The sequence below is a fragment of the Heterocephalus glaber genome, unplaced genomic scaffold, assembly GCF_053883595.1.
Source record: "Heterocephalus glaber isolate CG9 unplaced genomic scaffold, H.glaber_assembly_v1.0 deba00001600, whole genome shotgun sequence".
NCBI lineage: Eukaryota > Metazoa > Chordata > Mammalia > Rodentia > Bathyergidae > Heterocephalus > Heterocephalus glaber.
Window position 1 is genome coordinate 37,142,101 of NW_028258372.1, and position 12,709 is coordinate 37,154,809.

The following is a 12,709-nucleotide window of genomic DNA, read 5'->3' on the forward strand; positions in this document are numbered from 1 at the left end:
AAATGAAAAGGGAGGAGCAGTGCCCTCGACGGGCCTGTAAACCTCTTCTGCTCTTAGATGGCAAGAGTAATGCGAGAACAGTACACTTAATGTGCTGGCGTATTTGATAGACTGGATATTTCCACCACCGCCACACTCCACCTCAGCACCAAAAGAAAAACCGCGCGCGCCAGCGCTCTCTCACACACGCACACACGCATGCATGCATGCCAGAGTTCTTGTCCCCATGGGTTGCCATTTCTCTGCCTCCAGCCTCTGCAGCTGCGTTCCAGGAAGCTTGTGTCTAAGAGATGGGGGGGGTGACCAAGGAGAGGCAGACGAGGAAGGAAGGAAGGAAATAGAGGTGGCTGATTTAGGATACACTGTTTGGGGATGTTGTATTTTAAAGTGTCTTTTTCAGTCTAATATCTGATGCATACAAAATTAGTATATTTAACAAAATTTAAAGCATACTAGTAAAGAAAGTCTGAATTCTTCACGGTATCTACATGTAACATTTCTGCATCTCTGGGATTCTGCTCCTTCCCTCTTCTCCACTATTATCCAGCATTTTGTTTCAGGGTACTCCTTGCCATTTTCAGTAGATGCGTTTTGGATGCATCTTAAAGCAATATATTGTTTCGTTGTGGGGTTTTTCTGTGTGTGAGCTTTATAAAAATACACCATACTTATAGCCTTCCCTGATTTACAATTCATTTATTTCTTTGATTCATCCAAGTTGTGAAGTGTAGTGATAGAAATTTATTTTTAACTGCCTGGCCAAAAGGAAGTTCTCTTCTGTCAAGGATGTAGTTAGTACTGTAGCAGATATGATTATAAGTGCGTTGTACATTTTTTTCTTTACTAATGGAGCCATATTAAATTTATTGAGTTTATTGAGTTTGTAGGCCACAGACCTGTAGCTGAACTAATTTCTTCTGGGTTTGTGACATTTGTAGCATCTTATTTCTTACCCATTATAAATACTCACTTTTGAACCCAAGATAATAAGTAATTCTATATTTTTCTTTAAAAGCCTCCTCTGTCTCCAGTCATATAAGCTCATGCCCTTCAGAGCCTGGCTCTGCCCGAGTAATTTCTAACACAACTGGTAGGCACATTCTTGTCCTTTTCTGTACATGTGCCCAAATCTTGCTCGCTCTTCTCAGTAGCACTACTGGACCAGAAGGAACGGGGTTATTCAGCTTGACAAGGCGACTCCCAGGTGATTTCACAGTGATTGTATCAATCTCCACTGGCACCAGCACTGGTAGCTCTTGCGTCTCCCATTCTCCAATCCTTGACATAGTTAGACTTCTTACTTTTGGCTAGTTTACCAAGAATAAATAGGTACTGTGTTATGCCCTTAATTTACATTCCCTAATTACTGATAAAGGTTGACGTGTTGCTCTTTCATTCATGTGTCCTCTTCCTTATCTAAGCATTTTTGTTTTGTTTTGTTTTGAGACAGGGTCTCCCTGTACGAGCGTTGAACTCACTATGTAGCCTAAGCTGGCCTGGAACTCACAGCAGTCTTCCTGCCTCAGCCTCCCCAGTGCTGGTACTACAGGTGTGTCCCAGTACGATTTTCTATTCTTACAATATATGATCTCATTTCATTTTAAAATTGGTTTATATGAATGCTTAAACTTATAAAAGAAATATAGATATCTATGGTAAGTATCTATAAGGTCATATCAAAAAAGCAACTGGTTTTCCTTAGTTGACAACAGGTGATTTTTTTTTTTTCATTTTGCATTTGAAAATCCCCAAGTTTCCTCATATGTTTTGGTATATGCATTGTAAAAGGGACTGAAGGATTTTTACAATGCCTTTTTTAAAAACTTAATTTATTTTTAGTTTATATATAAAAATTGAACATATTTATGGGCTACTGTGTTTTCAATTTTAAGAAAACTTTTGACTTGTGACTGAGATAATGTATATATATACCCTATATGCCCTTCACATAGACTTAGAGTTTTCTATATTTGTGTGAAATATTTGTTGTTGAACCATTTGAGAGCAAATTGTAGCATGTGCCTCTGAAAACAAAAATATTCCCTCATGTACCCACGGAACAATGTTCACATTTAGATAGTTTAACACTGCATAATACTAATAGCTATCATATAGCCATCATTGAAATTTCACCAGTTTTTCCAATAAAGTCTTTAGAACAATTTTCCTCCTAGTCCAGTATCCATTTCAAGATCTTTTTATTTTCTTTATGGCATCTTTTTTTTCCTTTTTTTTTTGGTACCGGGGATTGAACTTGGGACCTTGCACTTACGAAGCAGGCACTGGAACCACTGAGCTAAATCCCCGGCCTATGGCATCTTTTAATGAATAAAATTTCTCAAGTTTAATATAGTTAAATTTATCAATCTTTTCTTTTGTTGCTAGCAAGTTTAGTATCAAAAAAAAAAAATCCATGTGCCCCCTAAAGTGAGGAAAGCATTTTTGTAGAATTTTTGGGAAAAGTTTTAAACTTCTGCCTTTCACATTTAAATCATTAATCCATATGGAACTGATTTGTGTCTGGTTTGAAGACTCCATTTCTTTGTTTTTCAGTTGGCCAAGCCAGCTGTCCAAATACTATTGACTAGGAACATTTTTCAAGTAACCTTCAATGCCATCTCTGGTCATATATCAAGATTCCGCAATGCATGAGTCTCCTTCTGGACTTGCAAGTTGTGCTGATACCATCCTGTCTTGATTACCGTAACTTTATTACAGGTTTTGCTATCCGGTTGAACAAGTTCCCCCACTTTAGCCTCCTTCAAGAATATCTTGGCTGTTCTTGGGCTCTGTCCTTTCATATACATTTTAGAATTAATTTGTCAGTTTCAAAAAGTCTCGATGTGATAATGACTGGAAATGCATTATTTCTTTAGAAGGATGAGGAATATAGACAAAAGTTTATTCACCAATTGACAGGTGCAGCAATGTATGTTAAATAAATCAAGTTTGGTAGTTCAGATTGTCTACATCTTTATCAATGTTTGTGTTCAGATTTGCCTGTCGGCATGCTTCTCACCATTCATGGATTAAATAAGTCAAATCATCTCCCATTAAAATGGTAGGTGTGTCTATTCCTCCCTGTAGTTCTAGCATTTTAGTTTTGTGTGTTTGAGGACCATTTTATTTTACAATGTTTGTAAAGCAGTTTAAAACTTAATGTATCATAGAATCTTAGATTTCAATGCATTCACCAGATTCTAGTTACCACCCCTTGTAACTCTTTGTACACAGCAGGTGGAATTACTTCATAGCACTCTGCTACACAGCTGAATTATTGAATGCTTTTAGAGGCAGGGTGCTTACTTTACAAGGCAGTCGAGTTCTTCACTGGAGATCTCTCTGTGGCTAGGTACTATTCAGAGCATTTTGCAAACACTGTAATGTTTAATTCCCAGTATAACCCTATAGGGTAGGTATTTTATCTCCACTGTGCTGATGAAGAACCAGGATACGTAACTAAGCAGTTTACCCATGGCCAACAGGTAGTGTGTGGCCTGGTCATGACGTAAGCCTGGGTCTGTGGCCTAAATCCACTAGAACAAATTGCTTTCAGCTGTACATCGTGTCAGCCCTTCAGCCATGTCCCTTTAATCTCCAACCAAGGGGCATGGTTCTCACCATTTCTAGTGTCCCTAGCACTCCCCAAACACTTGGAAATCAGGAAAAAATTCATGCTAATATATGTTCCCAATCTCTGTTTCCCATTTCTTATTTTTCTCACAGAAGCTGTGACTCTGCCTTTTGCATTCAGATTCCTGTTACTTTGGAGAAGGCGTCAATCGTAATGTGTGGGATGATTCAGGTTTTTTTCAATTTTTTTTTTTTTTTTTTTTTTTTTTTGTGGTACTGGGGATCAAACTCAGGACCTTGCACTTGCAAGGCAGGCTTGGCACCACTGAGCTAAAGCCCTGGCCGCTAATTTTTTTAATTTTTAAAAGTGTATTTATTTATTTTTTTTATTTATTGTTTTGGTACCGGGGATCGAACTCGGGTCCTTGAGCTTGCACAGCAGGCGGCAAAACCACTGAGCTAAATACCCGGCCCTATGTATTTATTTTTATTAGTACAGATTTGCCATACATAATGATCACATTCATCATAGGGAATTTTTACCTGCATATATGTCTTAATTCTTTTTTTTCCACTCCCCTCCCTTCAGCTCTTTTTCCCTTCCCTATTTATAAAAGCTTTGTTTCCATTTTTCCTTCCATTCTCTTTTTAAAATCCCCTTTCCTTTTCTTTCCTTCCCCCTCTCTCTTCTCTGGTTCCCCTTCCCATTTGAACATGTTCTTCCTACTTCTCAGTATCTATCCTCCATTTTGATCCTTATTTACCCGTTGGGTTTCTCACCCAAGAGAAATAGTGTGGTATTTAAATTTGTGTATCTGATTTATTTCACTTAAAATTGGATGATTCATTTGCAATGTACACCCTAGTGAGTTACATTTCCCATTATGAGCTGTGACATATTGGGCTAGATGAAGCCTAATATCAACATCAAATCCTTCACTTTTCAGAGCTAATAAGCCAAACCTCAGAACCCTTCAGATCTCACCTGTGGCTCTATACCACTGTATGGTCTTTAAACAAAGCTCAGATTGGTTTCCTCTTAGGTCTCACCATAGAACAGTATAATTAATTTAAACTCCTATTTCTATTTTCTTCAAAAAAGGTCTTCATTAAAATGACTTTTAGTAGTCTTTTAATTGTAGGGCCATGGAAAAGATTACTTATAGTAAGTAATATGGAAATCACAGATAGCATTACTAATGCTTCGTTATTATGCACTATGATTTACAGCAGGGAGGGACAGGAAAATATTCCAGAGTGACTCAATTAGACTAGAGTTGTGGAATGCACAGATCCCCCTTATCCATCCTAAGGGTTTGCCTTAAGCTGTGTCTTAGAACAGGAAATACTGCAATAATGTGAGCTGACCTGTACGTTACTCTCATGCACTGTTGAGACATGTAGAGAAATAATCATGCATAGCATTCTTTCATCTCAGGAACCTTCAGTCTCATACCTATTAGTTCTTGTACTTTTCATATGTGAGGCTTAGAAAGTCTGTATAAATTCACACCGAGGTGGAGACAGGAAAGTATAGTTTGATAGCACTGGACTTGTCATTGAACTAGTTTTCACTTGTAGCATCATAATGAATCAGACCATAACTTGTCTATACTACTTGCTGCCTTTAATTCCTTTTTCCTGACAAATAGTATGACCAAATCTTTAAATTTGAAAAATTTATTTACTCATTCAACAGATTGAGTTGCCATGTGCCAAACCTAAAATATAGTGATAAAAAAGAAAGTCATATTCTCTACTCTTGTCACCCTCACAGCAGAGGAAGGGAGGCAATTTCATGGTTAGTGCTATGCTAGGGGAAATACAGGATGTCACAGGAATGCATGGGAAGGGCACACAGCCAGGCATGTCCCATCAGGAAAACTTGCCAGAGGAACTGGCATCTAAAATCTGAATAGGAATTGAGACCATTAAAACAGGAAAGAGAAGAGGATGGAAGCATCCAATGGGATAGTACAGTATATCCAAGGACTGAAGGAAGTTAGGTGTCAGCCTACTTGGTCAAGTTATACTGCAGTAACAAATGACCCCTGAATCTCTGTGGCATATACTAATAAAGATTTACTTCTCAGTTAGGGTACAATATGGAGAAAAGATTTTAAGGGATGCTAAAATATGGAAAAATGATGGCAGGAGGTAAAACTGGGAGGGGAACTAGGTAGAAGCTGAGGTAAACTGGAGAAGATAGCTTGAACTAAAGTAGTGGCAGTAAGGGGAAAGGGAAGAGGACAGAAGAAAGAGGTATGTGCAAAATGGAGCCAAGAGTTCCTCCTGATTGTGGGTGGAAGGCAAAGGGGTCACAGATGCCATGTGCATTCATAGCTTTATAGTGAGCACAAAGCATAACATGACAATGCTTTTATAGAGATGAATTTAACATTTCAGTAACATGATCAATAATTTAATGTACCAATTTTAGGAATGTCTTACTACTAATCTCATAGCTTTTTTTTTTTCTAAATGTCAGTGATCAATATTATTCTTTGTGCCCCATCTGGTATAGGTGATAGTCACAGAAGCACAGAATTCTTTTTTTTCCCCATTAAGTTTATTGGTACATTTTAGGTATACAATACAGTTACATTCATCACTGGGGTCTTGTACCTCTATGTGATGTATCTTGGTTCTTATTTTTTCCCCTTCCCCTGCCCTCCCTTCACCCCCTCTACCCTTCCCTATTTACAAAGACTTTGTCTCCATTTTTTCCTTTTCTCATATTTTTTTCCTTCTTTCCTTTCTTACCCCTCCCATTTCCTCTACCCCTGTAGACCTTTTCTTCCTATTTCACAATATCAAATATACCATTTGAACCTTATTAGTTTTAGTTTTTCATATCAGAGAAACTATTCGGTATTTACACGTGTGTGCTATTTATTTCACTTAAGAGTATCACCTGAATGTGCATCCATTTAGTTATAAATGTCTCTAGTTTCTTGTTCTTTATGGCTGAGTAGTATTCCATTTTATTAAAAAACCACATCTTCTTTATCTAGTCTCCAGTTGATGGGCAATTGGGCTGTTTCCAAGTTTTAGCTATTACAAAGTGTGCTGCTATAAACATGGGTGAGCATATATCAATTAAGACTATTAATATAATTTATTATTTATTATATGTAGACTATCTCCAGAATAACAATATCAAAATTATTATCACTCATACTACCAAAAAATTTAAAATGTCTTTTAAAAAAGATTCTAGTTAGGGCTGGGGACTTAGCTCAGTGGCGCTGCACCTGCCTCGCAAATGCAAGATCCTGAGTTTGATTCCTGGTACCAGAAAAGGATATGTAGTCAAATTAGACGTTTTATTTTATTTTTAAAATTAACTTTATTGGTTCGCTTTTGATATACATAATGATCACATTTTACCATAGCAAATTTGTACCTGTACATAATATATCTAGATTCTTCTTTCCCCATTCCCCTCCCCTCCCTTCAATCCTTCTTCCCCTCCTTATTTACAAAAGCTTTGTTTCTGGTTTTTTTCCTTCTATTCTCTTTTTTCCCTTTCTCCCCTCCCCCTACCCTGTCCCCCTTTCCATTTGAACATTTTTTTTTCCTACTTCCCAATATCTATCATCCATTTTGGTCCTTACTTACCGTTTCAGTTTTTTTTTTTTGAGGGTGGGGTTTTGGTACCGGGGATTGAACTCGGGACCTTGCACTTGTGAGGCAGGCAGTGGTGCCACTGAGCCAAATCCCCAGCCCCATTTCAGTTTCTTATACAAGAAACAATGAGATATTTAACAGGGGTGTCCTATTTGTTTCAGTTAAAAGTATGGTGTCAAGGTGCATTCATTTACCTAAAAATGTGTTAAGTTTATCCTTCTTTATGGCAGAGTAGTACTCCGTTATATATATATATATATATATATATATATATACACACACACACACACACACACACATATATACATATATATGTATATATACACACATATATTTTTTGTACCAGGGATTGAACTCGGGTCCTGGCACTTGCACAACAGGCGGTGAAACCACTGAACTAAATCCCCGGCTAAGTTATACATATTTTTAAAACACATTTTCTTTATCCATTCATCCATTGATGGGCATCTGGGCTGATTCCAAGATTTAGGTATTACAAATTGTGCTATAAATATATAACAGTTTTGAAAGTGTGGCCATTTTCACTATATTGATTCTTACCCAAGAACAGGCATATCTTTCCATTTTGTATATTTTCTTCAATCTCCATTTTCAGAGTACTGTAGTTTTCCATGTAAATGTCTTACTTCCTTTGTTAGATTCCTAAGTATTCATTTTCTTGGATGCTATTGTGAAAGCTGTTTCTCTAATTTCTTTTTCAGTGAGTTTATTATTCATGTACAAGTAGGCTATTGATTTTTGAGTGTTGACTTTGTATCCGGCTACACCACTGAATTTTATTATTAAAGCTAGGAGTCTTTTGGTGGAGTTTTGGGGATCTATGTAGAGTATCATGTAATCTGCAAATAATGATAATTTAACTTCTTTTCCTATCTTTATTCCTTTTATTTCTCTTGTCTAATTGCTCTGGCTAATGTTTCCAGAACTATATTGAATCTATATAGTGACAGTGGCCATCCTTGTCTTGATCCTGATTTAGAGTGAAAGCTTACAGTTTTTGTCCTTTTAGTATGATGTTGGCTGTTGGTTTGTCATAGATGGCTTTTATCAGATTGAGATAAAGACCTTGTAACCAGGGATTGCAAGGGAAATAGATTTAATACAGGACACATAATTTACAGAATTATTTTATAATAGTCACCCAGAAAGTCAAATGCAGAGTAGTACAAGAGATCTAGCCACACACTAAAGATCCAAAGAATCCAGCCAAGGGCCTGGATCCCACAGCAGTGTCCCATACAAGTCCAGCCTGTGTCCTAGAGCCCACGGCAAGGTCTCATGCTTGTCTGTATCAAGGATCTGCACCAGGAAGGCCCAAAGTCCAGTGGTGGAAGCTAGAAAGCCTGCGCCAACAGATGAAGGATTTGTGCCACCAGGCTGAGGGATCTACACAGGAGCCAGGAAGTGACACTCACAGCAAAGATCAGAGCTCCCCTGATGAGAACAGCAGCCATTCCCAATGACAGCGAGGTCCTGAGCTCCTCTTATGAGAGAACAGCCAAGTTTGTATCAGCACCACCCACGGCAAGCTCCAAAAAATCAACAGCCAATGATCTTCCCCTCCAGTTCTTTTTATGCTATTGGCAACAGTCCTCAGGTGGGTCTTCCATGCCCAGACCATGCTGATTCAATTCAGCTGTGCATTACAAGTTGACCATTAGTTCATCCACCACACCTTCTATTCCAATTTTCTGTAGGGTTTTCATCATGAATGGGTGTTGAACTTTGCCACATGCTTTTTCTGAGTCTATTGAGATGATTATGTGGGTTCTGCCCTTGGTTTTGTTTATATGGAGTATTACATTTATTGATTTTCATATATTGAACCATCCCTGCATCCCTAGGATGAATCCTACTTGGTTGTGCTATAATCTTCTTGATGATTTGCTACATTCTGTTTGCCAGTATCTTATTGAGGATTTTTGCATCCATGTTCATTAAGGAGGCTGGCCTGTAGTTCTCTTTTTTTGGTTGGATCCATCTCTGGTTTTGGTATTAGGGTAATTTTTACTTCCAGGATTGAATTTGGGTATTGCTTCCCTTTCAATTTCATTAAAAAGTATGAGGAGTAGTGGCATTAGATCTTCTCTAAATTTCTTGTAGAATTAAGCAGTGAATCCATCAGCACCTGAACTTTTCCTTGTTGGTAGTTTTTAAATTACTTCTTCAAATTAGGGATTTTAAAAACATGCGAGGGCTGGGGATTTAACTCAGTGGTTCTGCTGCCTGCCTCGCAAACACAAGGACCCGAGTTTGATTCCCAGTACCAAAAAAAAAAAAACCATGCGAAATAATTCCTTTTTTATGGTTAAGTCACTAAGTCAGTACAAAGACAGGTTCATTTGTTTCCATTGGCTTTTGATATTTTAGGAATTGTTTTTCTTTTCCATTTGATTTAGTATTTTATAACTATATAAAGCATTTACATGGTTTGAAATAAAATTTATAAAACAATGTATATTCTTAGAGATTTGGCTTTCATTCCTGATCCTTCTACTTTATTCCTTTCTTCTCCTACAGATTCCTTTAAAATGTTTTAAAAATCAAATAAAAATTTATCTATGTTTCCAATTTTGCACATATAAGCAGATATTCTCAAATGCACAAATATGTGGTCCAGTTTTTAAATAATAGGAGCTAACATTTTTCTATATCTATTTCATTTTGTAATGTATCCCGGAGATCACTTCATGGCAATATATAGAATTATTATTCTTCTTCTTTCCTTGCCTTACTCCACTGGGTTTTGTACTACAGCTCAGTCTCCTGTCCATAAATATTTGACTTGTTTCCAGTTCTTTGCTTTTACTAGTATGTACGCAGTGTGTACACTTCATTAAGCTTTTACATCTATGATTGTGTGTTTGTACAACTACTCTAACAAAATGAATTTCTTGATCCAATGGCATAAAGTTTTATGTACATAAAATAAAGCAAGGTATTAAATTGACTCTGAAACTGCATTGATTGTAAGATGCACTATTACTCTATGTAAAATCAAGAAAGAAAAACACCCTGCCAATTATGATGCCACTGATTGTAATCAATTTCAGAGATTTAAAATTAAAAAGAAGAAAGTATACATCTTAAAATTTAGGAAATTAGAATTTTATGTAAGCTCCATAACAACGTGAAAGGGAGATACAACTATTACGAGCTCCATGAGGGTGGAGACTTTTTCTTCTTTTTTGGTCTATTCTCAGCCCCTGAACTATACCAGACATATAATAGGCACGTAGTAAATATCTGTTGAATAAATAAATGAATGAGCCCTCAGTTTACAAATGGAGAAACTCTGAAGAGTACAAAGTTTGAGTAACTTGGGTGAGGTTGGACAACCATTTATAGCAGACCCTGAACTTGAAGCAGCAAAGTCACAACGCATTCCTGCTGCAATGCCCACTATAAATCCAGGACCACCGAGGCCTCAACAGTCCTATTGCTTGTCTCTGGTCAACTTGCACTTCCACTTGCAGCAAAAACTCTTCTAAACCATCACTCCCTCCAATCCTCGAGGGTCCCCCCAACTTCCCCTGGCCCATTTCCTCTCTCTAAATAGAGAACCTTGCCTCCTAGTCCATGAGCAACATGAAGCCATCACAGAAGAACCACCACACAAACACACAGCTCTGTCACTGACTCCTCCTTCCTGCTCCATCAGCATTAAACTTGGCCTCCTATAAGAGTCTTTTCCCTCATATATTTATTTAAATTTTAATTTGTCATTGTATAAAATTAAAAGGTACAAATTTTCCTCCCACCCTTATCTCAGCCACTTTACAAGCTTCTAAGTGGCGTTTAAAGCTATGGGACAGGACTGGGAACATGTACAGGGAGAAGGGCCCTGGAGACCTGGGCTCTCCAGCATTTAAAGGTTGAGCAGAAGAACTGGCAAAGGATTCTGGGACTGGACTTCACCAAAAAGGAAAACTCAGAGGTTATTTTTACCCTATAACCCCAAAGAAGAAAGTACTTAATGGAGAGTGGCTAACACTGCTCAGACAGTGAAGTAAAGTCAAAGCAGAGGTGTCCCTTGGGTCTGGCAGTGTGGAATCCATCAGTGACTTGGATAAGAGAAGTCTCAGGGGAAACAGGCTGAGGAGAGAATGTGAGGGAAAAGGTTAAGTCAGCCATGCTGGCAACTCACAAAGCTTCCTTGGGGAGGGAAGCAGAAGCTGGCCTGGGACTGGAGAGGCACATGTGATGAAGACACTTTTGCTCTTTTAAGAAAGAAGTTACGGCGTATTGTTCGTTAGTAGAAATAAAGCAGGAAAGGGGGAGAAATTGATGATACAGGTGAGACAGGAATAATTGCTAGAGAAAAGTCTTTAAGGACACCAGATTCACCTGGGACCTAGAAAAAACAAACATGAATCAGAACATTTGACCCTACAGACCTATGAGGTAACTTATAATGGGACACAAAAAGGTAGGTTGTAGTTTGGTAATTCTTGTTTGCTTTTATTATTTATTTTATGCCCCCCAAATGTAGGTAAGGGAAGGAGTACAGTTGGAGTGGGGAAAGGTGAAAATACAAAAAGTTACTCCCATGAATTTCTCTTCCCCTCTTCTATACTGGGGAATGAACCCAGGGCTTCTCACTCAACCACATCCCCAGTGCTTTTTCTGTTTTTTAAGACAATCTTGATAAATTGTCCAGGTTCGTCTTGAACTTGCCATCCTCCTGCTTCAGGCTCCCTAGTACCTGAGATTACAGACATATACTACCATGCCTGACATGAATTGGTCTTTTTGAAGAGTGAGAAAGGGAACATTCAAAGAAATATGATTGTCAAACATGCTAAGCACTCCAATTTGAGTTTTGGGGTCACTAATTTAAAGACCAATAGACACATTGAACAAGACCAGCCGAGCAATGTTCAGCAGCTCTAGTGCAAACCTGGAGTGGGCAGATTGTGGGGTATAACCAGAGTTGGAGACTTAACTAATGAATACAGCAAAGAAGACTTAGGGAAGGGTTTTAAGAGAGTTTGCAAAGGAACAGATATAAACACGATCTGTAGACTTTAGAGAAAAGGAAGAATGTGAGGATGGACAAGGATAGTGGACCACAGTTGGCAAGATGATAGTCTGTGAATGGACATTTTTGATGAAACCAAGAATTGCTGGAGCACGAGTTCGGAAGTTGGAGGGTGGCGGTCAGAATGGGATTCTGTGATTGTCATGAGAGCCAAGAATATTACCATGGTCATTGAAGGTGGAGTGGAACTCTAGATTATTGTCAGCCGTGAAGGCTGAGCAACTCTTAGACAAAAGAAGATGTAGTTTGTTTATAAAATGGAGTACTACTCAGCCATAAAGAATGAGAAACTAGAGACATTTACAGCTAAATGGATGCACATTGAGGCCATCCTCTTAAGTGGAATAAATACGACTCACATGTGTAAATACCGAATAGTTTTACTAGTGTGAGAAACTGAAAGTGCAAATAAGGATTAAAATGATTAAAATGAATAATTGATAC

The 12,709-nt window shown here is 38.0% G+C and overlaps 1 long non-coding RNA gene across 2 annotated transcripts in view; it reads left to right on the forward strand.

Annotated features, from left to right (window-relative positions):
- The first annotated feature begins 350 nt into the window (after window positions 1-350).
- Window positions 351-12,709, forward strand: part of LOC147823175 (uncharacterized) — a 56,216-nt gene continuing 43,857 nt past the window's right edge. Inside the window, exons 1-2 of one of the 2 annotated variants that reach the window (XR_015444210.1) lie at window positions 351-1,549; window positions 3,727-3,805. This is a non-coding gene — a long non-coding RNA (uncharacterized LOC147823175). The remainder of the gene's footprint in view (window positions 1,550-3,726; window positions 3,806-12,709) is intronic. The other variant, XR_015444211.1, reaches the window with a different exon arrangement.